The sequence below is a fragment of the Delphinapterus leucas genome, chromosome 11 (assembly GCF_059928025.1).
Source record: "Delphinapterus leucas isolate spDelLeu-1000000601 "Yukka" chromosome 11, BTC_Dleu_Yukka2, whole genome shotgun sequence".
Taxonomy (NCBI): Eukaryota; Metazoa; Chordata; class Mammalia; order Artiodactyla; family Monodontidae; genus Delphinapterus; species Delphinapterus leucas.
In genome coordinates this window covers 101,792,569-101,815,491 of record NC_143139.1, presented here as the reverse complement: position 1 = coordinate 101,815,491, position 22,923 = coordinate 101,792,569, and the positions used below count along the sequence as shown (strand labels likewise).

The following is a 22,923-nucleotide window of genomic DNA, read 5'->3' as shown; positions in this document are numbered from 1 at the left end:
CGCAGGCGTAGTCCCGCCCCCTGGCCGGTGCGGGTCAACCACGCAGGCGCAATCCCATCCCACGGCCCGTGCGGGCCGATCGCGCAGGCGCAGTTCCAGCGCGCCGGGCTCCGCCCCCGGGTCGGGCCAGCCGGGCGGCTGCGGGTTTGGAGTCGTCGGCGGGTTGGGTTCCTGCGGTGCTGCTGGTATTTCGGCCGTTGGCGGCGGACCGGACGCATACGTGCCGGGGCGCCGAGGGCTGCGGCGTGACGGGCGCCCGGTTCTGCCTGCAGGTGCGCGCAGGTGCCGGCAGGTGCGCGGGGCGCGACCCCCAGAGCGGCCGGCCGCGGAGCCTCGGGAGGTGAGAGGGCGGGGAGCCCATCTGTGCGGGAGCCCTGAGCTCGGCTTACCCCGGAACAGCGCCGAGCGTCCTTCCCGCAGAGGGGCTCCGAAGGGCTCTGCGCGACGTGCTGGGTGCACTTAAGCCCTTAAGTCTAAGGCGATAAGGTGCTGCCATGCGCGGCCTCGTTCGCCGGAGAACAGGGATTAAAACTTAACCCCTGTGGGGGCTGGGGGAACAGAGCCCCTTCCTCTGAAGTGGCCGGCGCCGGAGGGGCCTCGGGCCGGCGGGCTGGGGCTTCCGAGCAGCCGCTCGGGAGAGGCCCAGCGCAGCAGGTGCTGAACACACGGAACTCGGGCTCGCTTTCGGTTTTTGTAAGATCCGGACATTTCACGTACAGTTTCCTAATACAAATTTATGCGCAGACCAAATAAATTCTGCAGAGTGATTTTGGCCCAGAGGCCTCTCCTTTGTCACCCTGTTTTAGACTACAGCTTATTTTGTATGAAAACGAGACAAATATGTTCATCTCTTAAGTCTTATTGTAATGATTAGGAAGTCTTTCAACAATTATTGGCCTAGTTCAGAGGGGTGAGTCGGGCGTGTAAGGGGCCCTTCTCCCCAGAGCCCTTCTCCCCTCGCCACCCTCCCGCGGCCTCCGTGACCCCCCGCTCCGTGGCTCGCCTCGCCACCCTCCCGCGGCCTCCATGACTCCCTCTCCTCCGTGGCTCGGCTCCCCTCGCCACCCTCCCGCGGCCTCCGCGACCACCACCCGCTCCCAACTCTGGCTGCCTCCTTGGCCACTGGTTGTACCCCAGCCTCAGGGACCTGACCTCTGTGCCTGAGCCAGGCAGGGGAGAACGTAGGACCTCTCACACCCTCTCTAATTCACTTATTTATTACAAATCTCAGCGGCATCAGGGTTTTGCTCTTTTGTTCTCACTGCTGGCGCTGCCTGCTGGCGCTGCCTGGCCCAGGGCAGTGGTGGGTGTTTGTTGTAAAGCTCAGGGGGAAGCGGACTATGGCCACAGCCCAGATCCTGCCGCCACCTGTTTTGGTTCAGACTCCGGGCTAAGAATGTCTTCTCAGTCTTTAATGGCTGGGGGAAAAAATAATAATATTTCATGACATGAAAATTCTGTGAAATGCAAATGTCGGTGTGCTCGCTCGAGGTTTCCTGGAACACGGGCGTGCCCACCCATTCACGGACCACCTAGCTGCTTTTGCCATGCAGGCCACGTTGAGGAGCTGCAGTAGAGGCCCTATGACTGGCAAAGCTAGCAATATTTGCTATCCAGCCCTTTACAGAAAAAGTTGCCAACTCCTGCGCTAGATGAACGAGCAGCCTCTTACCTGGTTCCCCCGCTGGTCATTCCTCCACTGACTCTCTCAAGGGGGTCCCTGTCTCAGAGTCAAAGCCAGAGTTCTTACAGCCATGGTGGCCAGGCCCACACTGCCTGACTCCTACTGCCCTGGCACTGCCCGGCCCTCGTTGACTCTGCTCCAGCCACACCGTCCTCTTCTGGGTCCCACCTCAGGGACTTTGCACTGGCTGTGTCCCCGCTGGAATGCTCCTCCCCAGATGTCTGCCCATCTCACCCCTTACCTCTTCAGATCTTTGCCCACACGTCACTGTCCTGGGGCGGGGGGCTCTCCCTGCTCTTTCCCTGTAAAGCAGTGCCCCACCCAGCCTCATTCTTCTCTGACGTTGACTTGTTCATGGTCAGCCTCCCTGAGTAGAATGAACGCTCCAGGAGAGCAGGGCCTTCTCTTCCCGTGCGATGTACGATGCCCAGCGCTGAGAAGAGGGAACACCCCCTTAGTCTTGGCGGGATGGGTTGGTTGAGTCCCCACCATTGCCCGGCACTAATCTGACGTGGACATAAAAGATTCTCCTGGCAGAATGGCGACAGCTCTTCCCCGAGGGACTCACCAGGCCCACCCTCTGTCCTTCATCCACATGTACCTTTCACATCCTGCAGTTCGGTCAGGTGTGGCCTGCTCTGACCTCACCTAGGAAGGATTTTTGTTCTGAACCCAGGGTGGCCATATAACTTAATGCCCAAATGGGGCACTGGGGGCATGAAATGGGGCGCTACACTCATGAGACTGGCACCAACATAAACTGGACCGTTCCAGTGAGTCAGGACGACGTGTGGCCTTGTCAGCAGCTGCGGGGCATTCATGTATCAAATCCTCGATGAGCACTTTCTGTGTGCCCAAGATGCTGGATCTTATTTTTAATTTAAACTGAACAAAAGTGTGACCTCCTGGATTTTATCCAAGTTTGAGCACCAACTTGGAGCCCCGGGAAAGAGGGAGGGGTTTGTGCCCTGCCTGGTACTGGGCGCGATGTGTAGTCCACGCTCAGGCAACATGGGGAATAAAGAGTGACTGACCACCTGCTCTGAGGTCACTGAGGCCACCGAGGCAGAGGACTGACCTGCAGCACCCTTGGTGGCCCTGATGGCTCTCTGTCCGTGTGGGCCGCACTGTGGTCCTTGGAGGGGGTTCACCCCATGCTCAGCTTCCCGTCACGTGACCTTGGGCAAGTTTCTCAAATGTGAATTGAGATTGCAAGCCCAGCTCGGGGACCGTGAGGTTGATGGTGTCACGTGTGGAAGCAGCTGGGCCCCCTGGCCCTGGTGACCGCATCTAGGGTCCTGAGGGCCAGGCCTGAAGTGAGGGCAGCTGCACCATGGAGCGCCGTGGTTTGGGGGTGGACACCTGCCTGTCTCCTGCTGCGGGTGCCGTGGGCAGCCCTGCAGCTGAGAACTCAGAGTCCATGGACCTCCTCCTGGAGTGCGGGGCTTTGTGGTTCCGGGACCGTGAAAGGGGTCCACCTCTGTTGTCCTCAGCACACGCCCCTGCCTTTCCCTCAGGGCAGCAAGAATGTGTGTGTGTGTGTGCGTGCAGGAGGGGGACAGCTTTGCCAGCAGGCCATGTGGGGAACACCCCAGGTGGGTCCAGGTGGAAGGGAAGCCATCAGGCTGCAGGAGGGGGCTCCAGGGTGCCAAGCACGTACCAGGCCCTCACCACGTTGTCCCCGTTGTCCGTGGGACCCCCCACCCCACACAGAAGGCAGTGTCATTGCTCACGTCAGGGAAGAGGACCCCGAGCTGGAGGGGGGTGAGGGCTTCCCCGAGGTCACAGAGCCGGCAGGGGCGGAGCTGGTTCATACGAGGTCTGGGGCACCATGCTGGGGCCCCAAGGGGAGGTTCTGAAGCGTCTCCCTGAAGTTGGTGTGGAATAGGGACAGCGGGAACAGAACAGCCCCAGCCACGGGCGAGCTCGCGAGTTCGTCCGCGGTCTCGGGTGTGACTCTGGGTCCAGGTGGGCAGGGGCTTGGGAACCCCTGCAAGGACCACCTGTGCCACGCAGGCATCAGCGGGGTCCCCTGGGGGGCCCTCCACAAGGCTCTTCTGAACGGAACCCCTGAGTCATTCTGCAACACTGACCCCAGCTCCTCACCTGGGGGCGGGCCCTTCAAGGCCAGGCTTGCCCTCCCCACCCTGCGCCCACCCTAGGCCTCCCAGGAGCTGGGGCATTGGCAGGTTGGAAGGAAGGGTGCGGGGGTGTTGGAGCCCAAGGGGGCCTTGGGCAGCCTGGGTTGGGGAGGAGAAGTTTTCCCTGGGTGCTCTGTGGCCGCCCAGTCCAGTTGGGATGATGCCCTCAGGGTTTGGAGGGCTGCAAGGTTGGAGTGGGGGGGCGGGGTGGAAGAGGGACGGGGGGAGAGTGAGCCCCCCTAGGCTTGGGTCCGGGCTACGGGAGGGACTGAGGGGATGGGAGGGAGGACGCCAAGGCCACAGACTCACTCCTGCCCCCCCACTGGCCCACCTGCCTTCCCATGGCCTCACTCCCACCCTGCTCCAGGCTCCACGCCCCAGTAAGCCAGCCGGAGAGCCGGGGAGGGGGCAAGGCTCCGTACCATCCCCACGCAGGTACCCCTGCATCCAGGTATCACCTCAGCACCCCTCCGGCCTCCTGGGGTGGGCGGGGCCTAGAGTGGGGCTCCAGGCCCCCGGGCCCAGCAGAGAGGAAGTGCCTCTGCGGCTTCCACTGTTGAGCCGGTTTCATCGTCACTTCGTGCTGTGCTGTGGGAGGCAGGAGAGCTCCAGCCCTTGCAGTAGACGTGTGACGTGTCCCGGTGGCTTTTCTCTGGGGCGGAGGGAGCGCAGGGCCGGGCGTGGCCTTCCTCCCTTGGGGCTGAGGAGCTGCAGGGCCTGCACTTAACTCCTCCGGCCCTGGGACCTCACAGCGGCACCAGACGGTCCTTGTCTCCACGCAGGAGGTGCTGCTGATGTCATGGTGCTGCCAGCTTGGGGAGTGAAGACCGGAAACAGGCGATCCAGGGACCCCGGCACAGGGTAGGTATGCAAGGAACAGTGACCCCGAGCCCTTACTGATGGCGTGACGGGCCCCCCACCGGGCCCCCGGTCGACCCTGCAGCCAGGATCTCTGGGGGCCCCGCTCCCCCACCTGAGAAGTGGGAATGATGGTAGTACCACCACCTCCGGATGGGGTAGAGGAGGACAGTGAGAGGTGGGGGGGGAGAGCCGCATCTGCCAGGTGTCCTGCTCCTCCAGACCGGTGCCCCCTCGCAGAGGATGGGGAGAGCCCGCCCAGGTCGGGGCCCAAGGGTGGAACCACCCAGCCGGCTCAGAAGGTGAGGACGCGGGAGTGGCGGTGGGACAGATCCCGGGGTGCTCAGCTGGAGTTTGGCCCCTTCCTGGGGTGCAGAGGAGGGGACTTGAAGGACTGGGGTGGCAGTGAGGTGCGGACCATAGTCCCTGCAGGAGGCACTCCAGAGAGCGTTGGAGAGAAAGTGGCAGGGTTCAGTAAGGCACTGATCTGGAGAGAAGTTGCAGGTGGGATGCCTAGCAAGTGGTGATGACCCCCGGTGGGACAGGAGTGCGTGGGAACAGAGCTTCACTTACCTTTTTGAGGGGAGGCGGCAGGGAAACATAACAGCAGTAAGTACCACCAGTCAGGGGAAAGAGGGGCAGTGTGGCTGGGATGGGTGCTGGAGGGCGCATGCAGAGTGCTGAGGTGCAAAGGCCCTGGGGCAGGGGAGACATCCGTGTGAATGGTGGGACGGTGAGCCGGGTAGGAAAGGGCCAGATCAAGGAGGGGCTTGGAGGACTTGAGGACCAAGGGCCCTGGGGTCCAGGGAGGGCAAGAGATGGAGACAGGATGACCTCGTGGGAGAGAGGCTGCTGGAGAGAGCCGAGGGAATCCCAGGAGGCGTCCTTGGGGAGAGCACGTGGGACTCAGGGCTTGGGAAGGGGATGCCCAGGTGGGAGCAGGCCCTGACTGAGGCAGAGGGTTCAGGAAAGCTCACACCCTGGCCCCCAGACGTCAGGCATGGAGGCCACCAGTCCGTGATGGCTAGTTGTGTTTTATTTTCCAAGATGGAAATGACTCAGTTTATGATCATAACTAGGAGTGCCAGAATTAGCAGGTAGAAGTGCAAGTATTGCCTGGGACATCCTCATATGAAAAAACTGTTGTTTGTCTTGATTTAAAAATGTAACCAGGGAACTTCCCTGGTGGCTCAGTGGTTAAGAATCCACCTGCCAATGCAGGCAGGGTACACGGGTTCAAGCCCTGCTCCGGGAGGATCCCACATGCCACGGAGCAACTAAGCCCGTGCGCCACAACTACTGAGCCTGCGCTCTAGAGCCCGCAAGCCATAACTACTGAGCCCGCGCACCTAGAGCCTGTGCTCCGCAACAAGAGAAGCCACCGCAATGAGAAGCCCGTGCACAGCAACGAAGAGTAGCTCCCGCTCGCCGCAACTAGAGAAAGCCCGCGCGCAGCAACGAAGACCCAACGCAGCCAAAAAAAAAAAAAAAAAAAAGTAACCAGATATACTGTATTTCATCTAGCAAGCCTAATCATAACAGGAATGCTGTCCCCTATTAACAGTCCCGCCAACACCAAAATAAAGCAAACTGGAGAACTAACTATGATCATACCCCGGACAAGATAACTTTGAAAACAACTAGACTATATCTTGCCCAGGTTTTATATACAAGGCTGTTGATTAAAAAAAAAAAAAAAGATTTTACTATATGTACTCTTTTTGAGGCTACTGTTTTCACTTAACAAAATAGCTCCTTACACGTAGACACACTGATTATGGCCACGCATGGGGTCATTTTTAACGGCGAGCACACGACTCTGCGGGAGGATGCCAGCTGTGCCCTGTACCCCGGCATCAACAGTTCTCAGAGGAGCACGATGCTCTTATGCTCTTTGCCAGTTGGTTATTTCTTCAGAAAACATTACTAGCAATAGGTTTTTTTTTTTTTTTTTGCGGTACGCGGGCCTCTCACTGTTGTGGCCTCTCCCGTTGCGGAGCACAGGCTCCGGATGCACAGGCTCAGCGGCCATGGCTCACGGGCCCAGCCACTCCGCGGCATGTGGGGTCTTCCCAGACCGGGGCACGAACCCGCGTCCCCTGCATCGGCAGGCGGACCCTTAACCACTGCGCCACCAGGGAAGCCCTAGGAATTTTTTTTTATTGAAAATTTTACAGAGATAATTAGAGGTTCACATGCAATTCTCACAAATAATACAAAGGAGCCCTTGGACACCTTAGCCAGGTTTCCCCAGTGGCAGCTAACACCCAGGAGAGTGGTGCTGATACAATCCACTGATATTATTCCAGTTTCCCTAGTTTTACTTGTGTGTGTGTGTGTGTGTGTGTGTGTGTGTGTATTAAATTCTGTACAATTTTATCAGCCAGGTTGGTTTGTGAAATCTCAATCAGGATACTGAAGAGTTCCAACAAGGTTTGTTATTTTGTCCTTTTATAACCACACCCACCTCCCTCCTGCCTGGCCTTGTCACTAATCCCTGGCAACCACTAACGTGTCCTCCCTTCCTAAAACTGTGTCATTTTAGTGTTCCATAGATGGAATCAGATAGTAAGTAACCTTTTGGGATTGGCTACTTTGCTCAGCATAATTCCGCGGAGACTCATCCGCGTCGTGTGGGTGTCAATACCCGTCCCTTTGCGATGCTCCGTTGTATTCTGTGATGTGGATGGATCACCGTTGGTTCAACCATCACCTGCTGGAGGACATCTGGGTTGATTCCAGTTTTGGTCTAGTACAAATAAAGATTCTATGAACATTTGTGTACAGGTTTTGGTGAGGACAGAAGTCTTCGTTTCTGTGGGATAGGTGCCCAGAGGGCAACAACTGGGTCATACGGTAGTTGCATGTTTACTTCCTGAGGAAACTGCAAGCTCTACCTTTTCACATCCCTACTAGCATGTATCAGTGATCCAGTTTCTCTACATCCTTGCCAGCGTCACTTGTGGTCATAACTTTTTACTTTGTCATTGTAATAGGTGTGATATCTCATCGCGTTTTAGAGGCTAATGCGACATGCGGGATCTTAGTTCCCCGACCAGGGACTGAACCCGTGCCCCATGCAGTGGCAGCGTGGCGTCCTAACCACTGGACCGCCAGGGAATTCCTGCATATGCTTAACTGACATCTGTATATGTTCTCCCTTGAAATGTCTCTTCATATCTCTTGCTGATTTTTAAAGTTGGATTACTTATTTTTTTACTGCTGAGTTTTTATACATTCTATCTCCTAGTCCTTTGTCAGATAGGCAGCTTGCAAATATTTTTTTCTCAGTCTGCAGATTGTCTTTTCCTCCTGAGAGGGTTTTCACAGAGCAAGTTTTAAATTTCTGTGAGATCTACTTTATCAATATTTTCATTTACGTCTTTTGCCTTTGGTGTCAAGTTAAGAACTTTTTGCCTGGCCCGAGATCCCAAAGATTTTCTCCTACATTTTTCCCTAAATGTTTTATAACTTTACATTGAAGTTCATGATCCATTTTGAGTTTTGTATAAGTTGTGAAACCCTTGGGTTTCCTTCCTCTCTTCCTCCCCTCCTCTCCTTCCCACCCCGGCCCCTCTTCCTCCCTGCCTATGCATGTCGAATTGCTCCAGCACAATTTGTTGCAAAGGCTATCCTTCCTTCACTGACATGCTTTTACCCATTTGTCAGAAATCGTTGGACACATTTATGTGGGTCTATTTCTGGGTTTTCTATTTTGTTCTATTGATCTGTGTGTCTATCCCTCTGCAATTACCACCGTCTTGATTACCATAGCGATAATAAGTCTTGAAATTGGTTAGACTGAGTCCCCCCACTTTTTTCTTCTTTTCAAAAATTTTTGGGCGATTATAGCTCCTTTGCCAGTCCATGTACGTCTGAGGATAATCTTGTCTGTATCTACAAAAAACCTTGCTAGGATTTTGATAGGAATTGTGTTAACTTGTCTATCAGTTTGGAGAGAACTGGCATTTTCACTAGTGTTAGTCTGCTAACCATGAAAGTGATATGTCTCTCCATTTATTTAGATCTGTGATTTTTCAAATCAGGATTTTATCATTTTCAGCATTTTAATTTTATTTTGAAACACTGTTAATGGCCTTATATTTTTAATTGCAGTGTCCTTGTGTTCATTGCTAGTATGTAAAAATACAAATGATTTTTTGAAAATATTTATTTATTTATTTTGGGCTGTGTTGGGTCTGCGTTGCTGCGCGTGGGCTTTTCTCTAGTTGCGGCGAGCGGGGGCTACTCTTCGTTGTGGTGCACGGGCTTCTCGTTGCGGTGGCTTCTCTTGTTGCAGAGCACGGGCTCTAGGCACACGGGCTTCAGTAGTTGTGGCACGTGGGCTCAGCAGTTGTGACACACGGGCTTTAGAGTGCAGGCTCAGTAGTTGTGGTGCATGGACCTAGTTGCTCTGAAGCATGTGGGATCTTCTGGGATCAGGGCTCAAACCTGTGTCCCCTGCATTGGCAGACAGACTCCCAACCACTGTGCCACCACAGAAGTCCCCAAATGATTCTTTAAAAATGTTTATATTGTCTTCTGAGACCTCCCTGAACTCACTTATTATTTCTAGGAGTTTTATTGGTAGATTCCTTGGGATATTCTATGTAGATAATCATGTCATCTGCAAATAAAATAGAGGTGGTTTTATTTCTTCATTTCAGAGATAAACGCATTTTTTTCCTTTTCTTGTCATGTTGCACTGGATGATACTTCCAGCATGATTGTGATTGATTAAAAGTAGTGAGAGCAACATACGTACCTTATCCCTGATCTTAGGAGAAAACCATTCAGTCTTTCACCATGACATATGTTAGCTATAGTTTATTTATTTATTTAATTTTTATTTATTTATTTATTTTATGGTACGCGGGCCTCTCACTGTTGTGGCCTCTCCCGTTGTGGAGCACAGGCTCCGGAGGCGCAGGCTCAGCGGCCACGGCTCACGGGCCTAGCCGCTCCGCGGCACGTGGGATCTTCCCGGACCGGGGCACGAACCCGTGTCCCCTGCATCGGCAGGCAGACTCTCAGCCACTGCGCCACCAGGGAAGCCCTGAATTGCCTTTTCTTATCCATCAAATATATTTGATTGATGTTGTGTAATTTTTCTACTTTAGACTGTTAACATGATGGATCACGTTAATTTATTTTTGAATATTGAACCATCTTTGCAGCCTTGGAATAAACCCCACTTGGTCATGGTGTATAGTTTTTTTTCACACATTGCTGAATTATATTTACTAGTATTTTGTTGAGGATTTTTGTGTCTATATTCATGAGGGACTTTGGTCCGTAGTTTTCGTTTTTGATACTGTCTTCATTTGGTTTTGGTATCAGGATAATACTAGCTTCATAAAATGAATTTGGAAGTATTCCCTTTTCTTCTATTTTCTGGAAGGGATTGTGTAGAATTGGTGTCAATTCTTGTTTAAACATTTGGGAAAAGTCTCCACTGAAACCATCTGGGCTGGAGATTTCTTTTCTTTTCTGAGCTTTAAATTATGAATTCAACTTCATTAATAGTTATATGGCTCTTTAAATTATCTTTTATTTTGGGTGAATAGTGGTAGTTCGTGTTTTTTAAGAGATTAGTTCATTTCATCTCAGTTGTCAAATTTATGTCTGTAGAGTTGTTCATAGTATTTGCTTATTATCTTTTTACTGCATGAGGGCGCATAGTGACATCCCCTATTTTCTTCCTAATATTGTTAATTTGTCTTTCTTTTTTTCTTCTTCTTTGTATGAGGGTTCTCCAGAGAAACAGAACTGATAGGATGTGTGTGTGTGTGTGTGTGTGTGTGTGTGTTTATTTATTTATTTTAAGCAACTGGCTTATGAGATTGTAGAGGCTTGGTGAGCCCAACATCTGATGAGGGAGGCTGGAGACTCAAGAAGGAGTTAAAGTTCAAGTCCAAAGGTAGTCCACCATAGAACCAGGAAAAGCTGATGTTGCAGATGAAATCAGAAGGCAGTCAGTCTCCTGAAGAAGTCCCTCTTGTATGGGGCAGCCTTTTGTTCTATTCAGGTCTTCTACTGATTGGATGAGGCCCACCTACATTATGGGGGCCATCTGCTTTACTCAGAATCTACTGATCTGAATTTAAATCTCATCCAAAAACACCCTCACAGTAACCTCCAGAATAATGTTTGAGCAAATATCTGGGCACTGTGGCCCAGTCAAGTTGACACATAAAATTAACCATCACATCTCTCTTGTTACTGTACATCTGTAGGGTCTGGAGTGATATCTCCTGTTTCATCCCTTTTTTTTTTTTTTTGGCCACGCTGTGTGGCATGTGGGATCTTAGTTCCTGACCAGGGATCGAACCCATGCCCCCTGCGTTGGGAGCGTGGAGTCTTAAACACTGGACCACCAGGGAAGTCCTTCCTATTTCATTCTTGATATTGGTAATTTGTCTTCCCTTTTTTTAACTTCTTTGTCAGTCTTGATTGAGATTTGACAATTTTATTGATATTTTCAAAGAACCAGATTTTTAAAAAAAATATTTTTCTCTTGTTTTTCAGTTTTCAATTCCATTGATTTCTACTTTTCTTAAAAAAATAATTAATTAATTAGGTTGCGCCAGGTCTCGGTTGCAGCACGTGGGCTCCTTAGTTGCAGCATGTGAACTCCTAGTTGCAGCACGCATGTGGTATCTAGTTCCTGGACCAGGAATCGAATCCAGGCCCCCTGCATTGGGAGCATGGAGTCCTATCCACTGCACCACCAGGGAAGTCCTGATTTCTACTCTTATTTAGTTATTTTCTTCCTTCTGCTTGCTTTACGCTTATTTTGCTCTTTTTGGTGTGTGCAAGCGTAGGTTCTTAGGTGGGAGCTCAGATTATTGATTTGAGACTTTCCCTCATTCCTCAAATATGTATTTAGTGCTACAGATTTCCCTCTCAGCACTGTTTTAGTTGTGTCCCAGAAATTTTTATATAGTGTATTTCTGTTTTATTCAGTTCAATATTTTTAAAATCTCCTTGAACAATGAATGCTCTTTGACCCATGGATTATTTAGAAGTTTATTTAATTTTGTTTCTAAGTATTTGGATATCTTCCTGTGGTATTCTGCTATTGACTTCTAGTTTGATTCTGTTATGATCAGAGAACACGTTCTATATGATTTCAATCCTTTTAAATTTGTTGAAGTTTGTCCTATGACCCAGGATATGGTCTCCATGCGTGCTTGAAAATGATGTTCATTCTCCTGTTGTTTGGTGGAATGTTCTGTAAATGTCATTTAGATCCTGTTGCTCGATGATGGTGTCATGTTCTTCTAGATCTTTGTTGACTTTCTGTCTAGAAGTTCTATCAGTTGCTGAGAGTGGGATGTGGAAATCCCTAACTGTAATTTTAGATTTGTCTATTTCTTCTTTCAGCTCTATCATTTTTTGCTTTATATATTTTTAACTCTGTTATTTGGTGCACAAATAATTAAGATCATTATGTCTTCCAAGTGGATTGATCCTTTTATCATTATGTAATGTTCCTCTTTGTTCCTAGTAATTTTCTTTGCTTTGTAATCTACTTTATCTGATTTTAATATATAATAAATAATACATAATGTATATAATAATATGTAAAAAATAATATACTATGGCCACTCCTACATTTTTGGCTAATATTTGAATTATAAATATTTTTTCATTCTTTTATTTTTACCCTACGTATGTCATTATGTTTGCCATCTGTAGATGGCATATAGTTGGGTTGTGATTTTTTATTAATTCGTTCTAACAATCTGTGTGTTTTGTTCACTGTATTTAGAGCATTTACATTTACAATTTTGATATATAAGGGCTCAAGTCTGCCCTTTTATTATTTGTTTTCTGTTTGTTTCCCCTCTTAATCATTCCTTTCTTTCTCTTTTCTTGCCTTCTTATGGGATACTGAACATTGTTTAGAATTCCATTTTGATTTTTTATAGTGTTTTTGAGTATAACATTTTGTATAGTTTTCCCAATGACTCTCTGGGTATTACACTATACATACCTAAGGTATCAGAGTCTATTGATATAATTTTAGCACTTTGAGTGACGTGTAGAAACCTTACTTCCATTTAACTCCCTTTACCACCCCCATTTACAAAATATAACTGTCTAAAATATTTCTTACACATACATTTAACACCACATCAGACAGTGTTACAAGTTTTACTTCAGTCACCCAACATACATAAGAAACTGGTGATGAGAAGGGTAATTATTATATTTGCCTCTATCTTACCCATTCCATTGCTTTTCTTTCCTTTCTGAAGCTCTGAGCCTTCTGTTATCATTTCTTTTCTGTTTGAAGGACTTCCTTTAGCCACTCTTTAAGGGCAGCTCTGCTAGTGACAGATTCTTTTAGTTTTCTTTGTCTGTGGATGTTTTCATTTCCCCTTCATTTTTTTTTTTTTTTTTTTTTTTTTTTTTTTGGCCGTGCGTGGCTTGTGGGATCCCAGTTCCTGAACCAGGGATTGAACCTGTGCCCTCAGTAGTGAAAGCACAGAGCCCTAACCACTTGACCACCAGGGAATTCCCTCCCCTTCATACTTGAAGCATATTTTCACTAGATATACAATTCATGGTTGACAGTCCTTTCCTTTCAGCTTTGAAAAATGTGCCACTTCCTTCTGGCCTCTGTGGTTTCTGATAAAAAATCCAATGTTATTCCAATTGTTTTTCCCTTATAGGCAATGTGTTATTTCTCTCTGTCTGCTTTCAAGAGGTTTTTTTTTTTTTTTTTGGCCACTAGTTTTTAGAAGTTTAATCATGTGTGTGGTATAGTTTTCTTTGGATTTATCTAATTTGGGGTTCACTCAATTCCTTGAATGTGTAGGTTTATGTCTTTTGCTAAATTTGGAAAGTTTCTTTTTTTTTTAAGTTGAAGTATAGTTGATTTTCAATGTTGTGTTAGCAAAGTGATTCAGTTGTACATACATATATATATATTTTTTCAGATTATTTTCCATTATAGGTTATTACAGAATATTGAGCACAGTTCCTTGTGCTCTACAGTAGGTCCTTGTTGGTTATCTATTCTATAAATTTGGGAAGTTTCTGCCATAAGTTCTTCAAATATTGTTTTCAGCCTGCTGCTCTTACTCCTCTCCTTCTGAGATCCAATTCCACAAACGTTAGATTTATTTGATTTTTTTTTATACTCCCACAGGTCCCTGAAGCTTTGTTTGTTTGTTTATTTGTTTCCTTCAGTCTACTTTCTTTTGGTTGTTCGGATTGGGTAATTTCTACTCTTCTGTCCTCTAGTTCATGGACTCCTTCTTCTGTCATATTCACCGTGTTATTGAGCCCATTCATTGAGTTTTAAATGTTGGTGTATTTTTCAGTTCTATAATTTCCATTTGTTTTTTTAAATAACTTCTTTCTATGCACTAAGATTTTCTATTTTTCTGATGTTTCAAGATAATTTGTAACTGGTTGTTGAGACATTTTTGTGGTGGCTGCTTCACAGTCCCTGTCAGATAATTCCAATATCTGATTCATCTCACCATTGGCATCTGTTGGTAGCTTTTCCTCTCATTGAAATTCTTGGTTTGACGAGTGGTTTTCAAAATTGTAATCTAAACAGTTTGGAAATTATGTTGGGAGCCTCTGGATCCTATTGAAACATTCTGTTTTAGCAGGCAGTCATCCTGCTTGTGTTCAGGTGCAGCACATCCTGGCCTACTTTTGTGGGTTGTGGTTCCAATGATAATTTAGTTTTCAGAGCCCTTGCATTTCTGTTCTGGTATGTTCTGTTCATCTGTGCCACTGGAGCTTCCACTTAATTCGGCTGGTGCTGCCTGTGGGAACAGAGATTCTCCAGGCTGCCTAGAGCCAGTGGGTGGGGAGTGGGAGAGGTTGCACCCATGGGATAGAGGATGCTTCTGAGACCTGGTACCTCCAGGGTTCCTGCTCAATCTCTGTTGACTTCCGCATGGGAGGATAGATGGACTTCTCCTAGCTGCTGGGTGGGAGGGTGGGGAGACACTGGGCCTGGGCTGCTTTCTGCCACTGGTTGGCCAGGAGTTGCTGGACCTGGGCAGCCTTATACTACTGGGGGGTGGGGGGATGGGAGACTCCAGGCTGCAGTCTTTTTTCCTCAATCCGAGGTCTTCAGCCAGCCTACCTTTCTCTTCCTACCAGAGGTCTATAATTGGTCTCTTGTATTATTTCCCTGTTTTTAAAGTTATATTTAATTGGAGGAGCAGGAAGAGATGAGTCTACATTATCTACTCTCTGGTGTTATTTTTAATTTTTTAATGTATGTAATTATTTATTCAATGTATTTTTAAAACAGATTTAATGAGATATAACTCACATACCCTACAGTACACTCATTTAAAATGTGCAATTCAAGGGACCCTGGCGGTCCAGTTTCTAGGACTCAGTGCTTTCCCTGCTGTGGCCTGGGTTCAATCCCTGGTCAAGGAACTAAGATGCCACAAGCCATGTGGTGTGGCCAAACAAACAAACAAACAAACAAAAACTAAAATTCAATAGTTTTTAGTATATTCACAGGGTTGTGCAACTCTTACCACAGTCAATTTTAGAACATTTTCATCATCCCCCAAGAAACCCCGCACCCACTTGCAGTCGCTCCGCATTCCCTCCTGCTGCCCCAGGCCCTGGCAACCACTAACCTGCTTTCTGTCTCCATGGATTTTCCTGTTATGGGCATTTCATATAAATGGCATCATATGATATGTGACCTTTGTCTCCTTCACTTTGCAGGACGTTTTTCAAGATTCATCCCTGTTGTAGCACATTTCAGTACTTCATTTCTTTTTATTGCCAAATAATATTCCATTTATGAATAGACCACATTTTATTTATCCATTGATCAGTCGATGGACATTTGGTTTGTTTTCACCTCTTGGCTATTATGAGCAATACTGCTATGAATGTTCATGTACAAGTTCTGTGTGGACGTGTGTTTTCCTTTCTCTCGGGCACATATCTAGGAGTGGAATTGCTGGGTCACGTGGTTTGCATTTTGAGGGACTGTTCAACTGTTTTCTGAAGCAGCTGTACCATTTTTCATTCTCACCAGCAATGCAAGCAAGTTCCAATTTCTCTACATCCTCACCAATACTTGTTATTATCTGACTTTTTTTGTTTTGTTTTGTTTTGTTTTTGGCTGCACCACTTGCCTTGCAAGATCCTAGTTCCCTGACCAGGGATCGAACCCACACCCCAGCATTGGAGTCCTAACCACTGGACCGCCAGGGAATTCCCCTGACTTTTTGATTGTAGGCATCCTAGAGGGTGTGAGGTGATATCTCACTGTGGTTTTGATTTGCATTTCCACGATGGCTAATGATGTCGGGCATCTTTTCCCGTGCTTATTGGCCATCTGTATGTCTTCTCTGGAGAAGTGTTTATTCAAGTCCTTTGCCCATTCTTTAATTTGGTTATTTTTTGGTTATTGAGTTGAGGACTTTGGCTTTTATTCTGAGAGAGATGGGGAGCCATTGGGAGATTCCAAGCGCAGGAGTGATAGTATCACGTGGGTTGCTCTGCAGAGAAAAGTTACAGAGATGCCAGGGGGAAGCAGACAGACCAGTCTGGACACCTAGATAATCTAGGTGAGGGATGACAGTGATTGGCCCTGGGGTAGTAACAGGAGGTGGTGACAGAGGGCTGGTTCTGGACATGTTTTGAAGGGGGAGCTATCAGGCTTTGCTGATGGATCAGATGTGAACAGTAGGACTGCCTCTCACTCAGGAAGCATGGCATCACCATTAGCTGAGAAGGTGGATTAGTACCCTGGGAGCCGTGACAAAGCGCCACAGACCCGGCGGCTTCAACCCCAGAGGCGCGTTGTCTCCCAGTCCTGGAGGCTGGATGTCTGAGATCAAGGTGTCGGCAGGGCTGCCTCCCCCTGAAGCCTGTCGGGGAGCATCCTTCCTGCCTCTTCTGGCTCTGGTGGCTGTCACTCTTGGCGTTCCTCCAGCCTCTGCCTCTGTTTGTCACATGGCCTTCTCCCTGGAGCCTGTGTCTGAAGTTCCCTCTACTTATAGGGACACCAGCCATTGGGTCAGGGCCCACTCCAGTGAGTTCTTAACCTGCTCACCTGCAGGGACTCTATTTCCAAGTAGGGTCACGTTCACAGGTACCGGGGATTAGGATGCCAACCTGTCTTTTTTTGGGGGGGACACAATTCAACCCGTAACAGATGGGGAAGACAACAGGGGGGCAGTTTGGGGATGGAGGCCAAGAGCTGAGCATCAGGCATGTTAAGTTTGGGATGTCCGTCAGCCATCACAGCGGAGACGCTGAGGAGGCAGCAAGATGCAGGAGCTGCCAAAGCATGATTTTCAAAAGTTAAAAATATGGCTCTACGGCTCTAAAGTGAGGATGTGTCCAAGGTTTATTTAAATCATTAACAAGGAAACCAGCATAATGGTGAAGCTGGTTGAAAACATTGGGGAGAGGGAAGGATTTGTAGTGGCTGAAGAAAAGCTTGCTTGAGTAAGTTCACCAATGTAGATTAAAAGCTGGTTAATGTTCTACAGGGCCGTAAAACTGCAACCTCTTCCAACTAATCTTTTCTACAGAAATAATTTTTGTCACTTACCGCTGGGCAAAGTTCATTTGCATTGCTATCAGACAAGAATCACATTGCCTAGCCATCCATTTTCTACAAGTTAAAATCTACCCTTACCGTGTTATTAAAAATCATAATCAATAGTAAGTAGGCAGTAAAACAGATGCACACCCTAGAGAATCAAAAAGTACCCGTGGTGGGTCTGCTGGACCACACTCAGCCTCCCACCGAAAGGACCCACCGCCATCCTCTTACCCATTCACGTTTTGGAAAATTTTTATTAGTCCCCACAGGTGCTGAAAGAAGTGGCGATTAGCACATCTGAGCCTCCTTGTTGGGCTGGTACAACTAAGCCACGTGGGGTTTCCCAAGGACCAAGGCCGCAAAATCCACTTCTGTCTGGAGACATCATCATGAGGAATGTACGGCTGAGCCGCTAGCATGTCTGAGGTTCACATTGGTCTTGCCTGCAGCACCTGTGCGTGTAGGTGAGTTTCTCTTTTCACAAGGACCTAGGTGTCTGCCACAGTTCCTGTCTGCCTGACTACTTGTGAAGCTGAGACCTGATACAACGTCGTTCGGGCACTGGTGTGGGTCTGTGGGCACTGGGTCAACGCAGAGGTTACGATCCTTGTTCCGAAGGTGGGTGTGTCACCCTGAATCACAGGAGACGTGCTCTCAAATACGACACCCGCTTAAGGCCGCAGCGGCACAATCATTTTGTCTAATTATATACTGGTAAAAAAGAGGACTGATTTCTATTGAACCTATGCAAATAACTAGATTTCTATTAAAATTGAATAGTCAGTAAAAACGATTTTTCCTGAATTCCGACGTAGGAAAATACCATTTAAAAAATGTTTCATTTGGGCTTCCCTGGTGGCGCAGTGGTTGAGAATCTGCCTGCCAATGCGGGGGACACGGGTTTGAGCCCTGGTCTGGGAAGATCCCACATGCCGCGGAGCAACTAGGCCCGTGAGCCCCAATTACTGAGCCTGCGTGTCTGGAGCCTGTGCTCTGCAACAAGAGAAGCCGCGATAGTGAGAGGCCCGCCCACCGCGATGATGAGTGGCCCTTACTTGCCGCCACAAGAGAAAGCCCTCGCACAGAAACGAAGACCCAACACAGCCATAAATAAATAAATAACAGAACTGCAAAAAAAAAAAAAAAGTTTCATTTGTTTGCAAAAGCACAGTCTACTAAATGTAAGGTTAGAGATAGAAGAAAGAAGAAGGATTTTATCTTACTTCTGCCAGAAAATAGAAACTTACGAAAAAGCACCAATACCTGTGTCCTTGCCTTTGTCGGGCCCAAGCTTTCCGCTGCAGATATAATGGGGTGGGGGTGGGAGGGCTACAGAGCCAGAGGAGGCAGGGACGTCCCCAGAGCTGAGCTCTGGGCTGATGCATCTAACTGAGGGCCGTGTTGCTTGATGCGTCTGGGGCCAACTGTCTGGCTGCTATAGCCCGACAGACAATCGGGCTGGAGCCACCAGGTGAAAGCATAGAGGCTTCTCCCTGTTGAGTTATAAACATAGAAAGGGGGAAGGACAGAATGAGATCTGTCATGTTAGAACTGAAGCTATCAGTATGAGCTCAAGGCTTGTTTATAGATATCGGAAAAGATACAGGTGTGTGTTTGCGTGTGCACACACTTACACACTCCAAGCTCTCTCTGCTGAGTGCAAATGGAATCACACTTTGTATTATCATTATGACATTATATTTCTCCTGTTCAGCATCACGCGTCTGAGATTCAGCCACGTGGATCCAAGTGGTGCAATTCATTCATTTCAATCGCTGCATGCTAGTCCATTGTGTAGACGTATCTCACTTTATTCATTTTATTGTCCACATACACTTAAGGGTTCCCCCCCAGTAGTTTTGCTATTAAAAACAGTGCTGCTTTGAATGTTGACGGGTCTCCTGATGGGTCAGTGCAGGTTTCTCTGGCATGCAGCTAGGCAGAGGATGTACCTAGGAATGTATGTTGGCTTAACCCTAGAGCTGGGAACAGGTGTGCACATCGAGGCAGCTTGCATCTTCCCAAACGGCCACAGTCACTTCTCCCTGCCACGTGCTCCTCTTAAAATGTGACTCTGACACTTCTTTCCACAGGAACTAGGGGTTGTTGTCCCCCTATCTACTGAATCTGGACAGGTTTGTGCACAAGTGATGCTACATGATGTCTGAGGCTATGATATAAAAAGTCATACTGGGCCCACCTGGTTCTCTTGGGACTCTTGCTCTTGGAACCTGGCCACCCTCCCTCGAGGACGTCCCCCAGGCCCTTAGCCCACAGCCTGAACCAGCTTGCCAGCCACATGGGTGCACCATCTTGGATGTGGCCTGTCCAGCCCCCAGTGGAGATGCCCCAGCGGTTGCAGCGTGGAGTAGACCAGCTGTGCTGCTGAATCTTCCCCAAATAGCAGATCCATGAGTGAAAGAAGCGATTGTTGTGGTTTCGAGCTACAAAGTTTGGGGGGTGGTTTGTTATGCAGCAACAGCTAACTGATGCACACACCCGATTTCTTTGGAGAATGCCATATTGTTTACAAGATAATTGTACCGCCTGATGCTCTGGCTAGCAGGGTATGTGTCCAACTTTAACGGTTGTGCTCATTCAGTGTGGTTTTAGTTTGCATTTCCAAAACTGCTAGTGAGGTTATTGGCCCTTTCCACGTTCTTCTCTGCAAGGAGACTGATCACAGGATTTGTCCATCATTCTTTTGGCATGTTTTTCTTTTTCCAATGGATTTGGAAGGGTTCTTTATATATCCTGGATACTAATCACTTACAAGGTGTATGTGTTGCAAATACTTCCTAGCTTTTGGTTCTTCATTCTCTTTATGGTCTTCCGAGGAACATAAGTTGTATGACACATACTTTCCATCCACAGTTTTAGGTTTGTTTCTCGTATTTAACAGTATTTACATTCTAATTAGAGAGTCTCTGTCTTTTTCTTTTTTTTTTTTTTTTTTGTGGTATGTGGGCCTCTCACTGTTGTGGCCTCTCCTGTTGCAGAGCACAGGCTCAGGACGCACAGGCTCAGTGGCCATGGCTCACGGGCCCAGCCGCTCCGCGGCATGTGGGATCTTCCCGGACCGGGGCACGAACCCACGTCCCCTGCATCGGCAGGCGGACTCTCAACCACTGCGTCACCAAGGAAGACCGAGTCTCTGCTTTTAATAGATGAATTTTTAATTCCATCATGTCTCTGATTACTCAAACGTTTGAATTTACTCCTGTCACCTCATGCTGTGTTCTTCATTTATCATGTATTTTTCTTTCTCTCTTTTCTGCTTTTTGTTGGCACTGTCAATTTTTCTTCATTTCAGTTTTCTCCCAGCTGTTTTGAAATCTGTAAATTCTGTATCCATTTTTCTCATGGAAACTTGGGTATTTCAGACTTTTTTTCTATCGATTCTAAAATCCTCTAGCTATACAAGAACTTCCGTGCACCTTTCCTTCCTGCTCCTCCTTCCCCTTGCCATATGCAATGTTGAGCTCATGCGGGATTTTCTCTCAAGTTGTTATTTGACTTTCTTTGAGCAGTCTAAGCTAGTTTCTTTGTTGGCGTCCAGGTCTTTCTCTTGGGTTCACGTCTCATTTTGCTTGGGAATGTCTTTCAGTCCTTTTTGAGACTTAGTGTATGGATATTTTCAGGTTGTGAAGACACCTTTATTTTGCTGTCTCACTTGAATGCTAGTTTCACTGTGTATGGAATTGTAGGTTCAATTCTTTTAGGATGGGCTTCCCTGGTGGCGCAGTGGTTAGGAATCCACCTGCCAATGCAGGGGACATGGGTTCGAGCCCTGGTCCAGGAAGATCCCACATGCAGCGGAGCAACTAAGCCCGTAAGCCATAACTACTGAGCCTGCACTCTAGAGCCCGCAAGCCACAACTACTGAGTCCACGTGCCACAACTACTGAAGCCCGTGTGCCTAGAGCCCGTGCTCCGCAACAAGAGAAGTCACTGCAATTAGAAGCCCGTGCACTGCAACGAAGAGTAGCCCCCGCTCACCGCAACTAGAGAAAGCCAGCGCAGCAATGAAGACCCAACACAAACAACAACAACAAAAAAAATTCTCTTAGGATTTTGACAGTTTCACCCCTTTGCCAACTGACAATCAGGTTCAGTCTGATTAAAGAAGATCCTTCCTCTCTGAAGGGTTTTTAGAAAATAACTTTATTCTTCTTTCCAATTTAATTTTTTTAATTACAAAATTTATTCATTTATTTGGCTGCACCAGGTCTTAGTTGCAGCGTGTAGGATCTTTTTTTTTTTTCCAGTTGCAGCATGCATGTGGGATTAAACCCTGGCCCCCTGCATGGCAGTGCAGAGTCTTACCCACTGGACCACCAGAGAAGTCGCCCTCTGACGGTTTTTAGGCTAGTCTCTTCATCCTTGGAATTCCAGAAGGCCACTATGACATGCCTTCACTCCTGCTGGGCGTCACTTCGGTTGGTGGAGAAGCCATCCTCTCCGCCTCTCTCCTGTTTCCTGTCTCTTTTCTTTCACAACACGGCCTCCAGCTTCCTGGTTTGCATCTGCCTTGCCTGGGGTGGAGAAGGGTGCAGGCCCCGTGTGCTTGCTCTCCACTGACTCAGATAGCAGACATCTGGAAGAGCGGAGGACATACTTGCGGCTCCTGCCTCTGGTGCAGACGTAGTCGGGGCCCACTGCTGGGCCTGCCTCACCTTGGCTCAAGGATGTGTCTGGAGGTGGGACCTTGCTCAGGAACTTGACCACTGGGTGACCTTGGCTGAGTGACCCTCCAAGCCTTCACTTTCCTACTTGTACACTGGATGCAATGGGGCACAAGTTCTGGTCAGCAAAGGGCCCCCAGCTAGGACACTTGGGTGGACATGGCCAGCCTGCTCTCGATAGCGCGTTTGCTGGAAGAGCCTAAGCAGCGGAGCCCGCCCTGCCTGCCCACGCGGGGTAAGGTCTCACCGGCTCAGAAGGACCCAGCCTCTGCCTGGGGGGCATGTTCCTTCTCCTACTGAGGGGCCTCCCCTGCTTGTCGGGGAGGGGGGCACCTGCTGCTCCTTTTCCCCAGGGCTGGGCTCCTTCACGGCCACTGCACTAACCTCAAATCCTCACGGAAACCAAGGAAACATCTAGGTTTCTCCCTCCTCCCAAAGCCCTTCGGGACTAATCTCGGGATGAAAACTGTCATGAAACCTCTGAATTTTGGCGTTGAAGCAAAGGCCACAGTGGAAGCAGCCAGTGGCAGCGACCAAGACTCAGGTCTCTAAACTACTGCTGCACAGGGGCCCTTTCTGTTCTACCTGGAGCCCAAGCGGGTGGTCCGGACCTATAGGCCCCATGCCAGGCCTGTAACTCCTGAAGGAGGGCCAGCTGAGCCGCCCTGCAGCCCCCATTCCCCAGTGCGCCCCGCTGCTTCCCCCACCCCTACCAGCACCCGCTTCCTCTCCACCAGCGAATAATCCTGCCCAGCACGGGCCCCTCAGGCTCCCCCCAATCCCCTGCCTGGCCCAGCCCGACCCCATGGGGCGCCCACTCGGGTCTCCACCACGCTGTGGTCTGGGCTCCCTTTGCCCCACGCCCGGCACTCCCCCAGGTCCCCCGAACACTCAGCCGGGCCTGACCCATCCAGTGCCCTCTTCTCCCGCTCTGGCCCCCACCTCTTCATCCCCTCCCCAGGGCCCTCCCCTCACGCCCCTCCCCCGCCTGGC

At 48.8% G+C, this 22,923-nt stretch overlaps 1 long non-coding RNA gene across 1 annotated transcript; it reads left to right on the top strand.

Moving 5' to 3' along the window:
* Positions 1 to 122: 122 nt before the first annotated feature.
* Positions 123 to 22,556, top strand: LOC115802345 (uncharacterized). The gene is made up of 3 exons (XR_004022796.2): positions 123 to 340; positions 4,608 to 4,686; positions 17,506 to 22,556. It is a non-coding gene; the product is annotated as an uncharacterized LOC115802345 (long non-coding RNA).
* Positions 22,557 to 22,923: the final 367 nt, after the last annotated feature.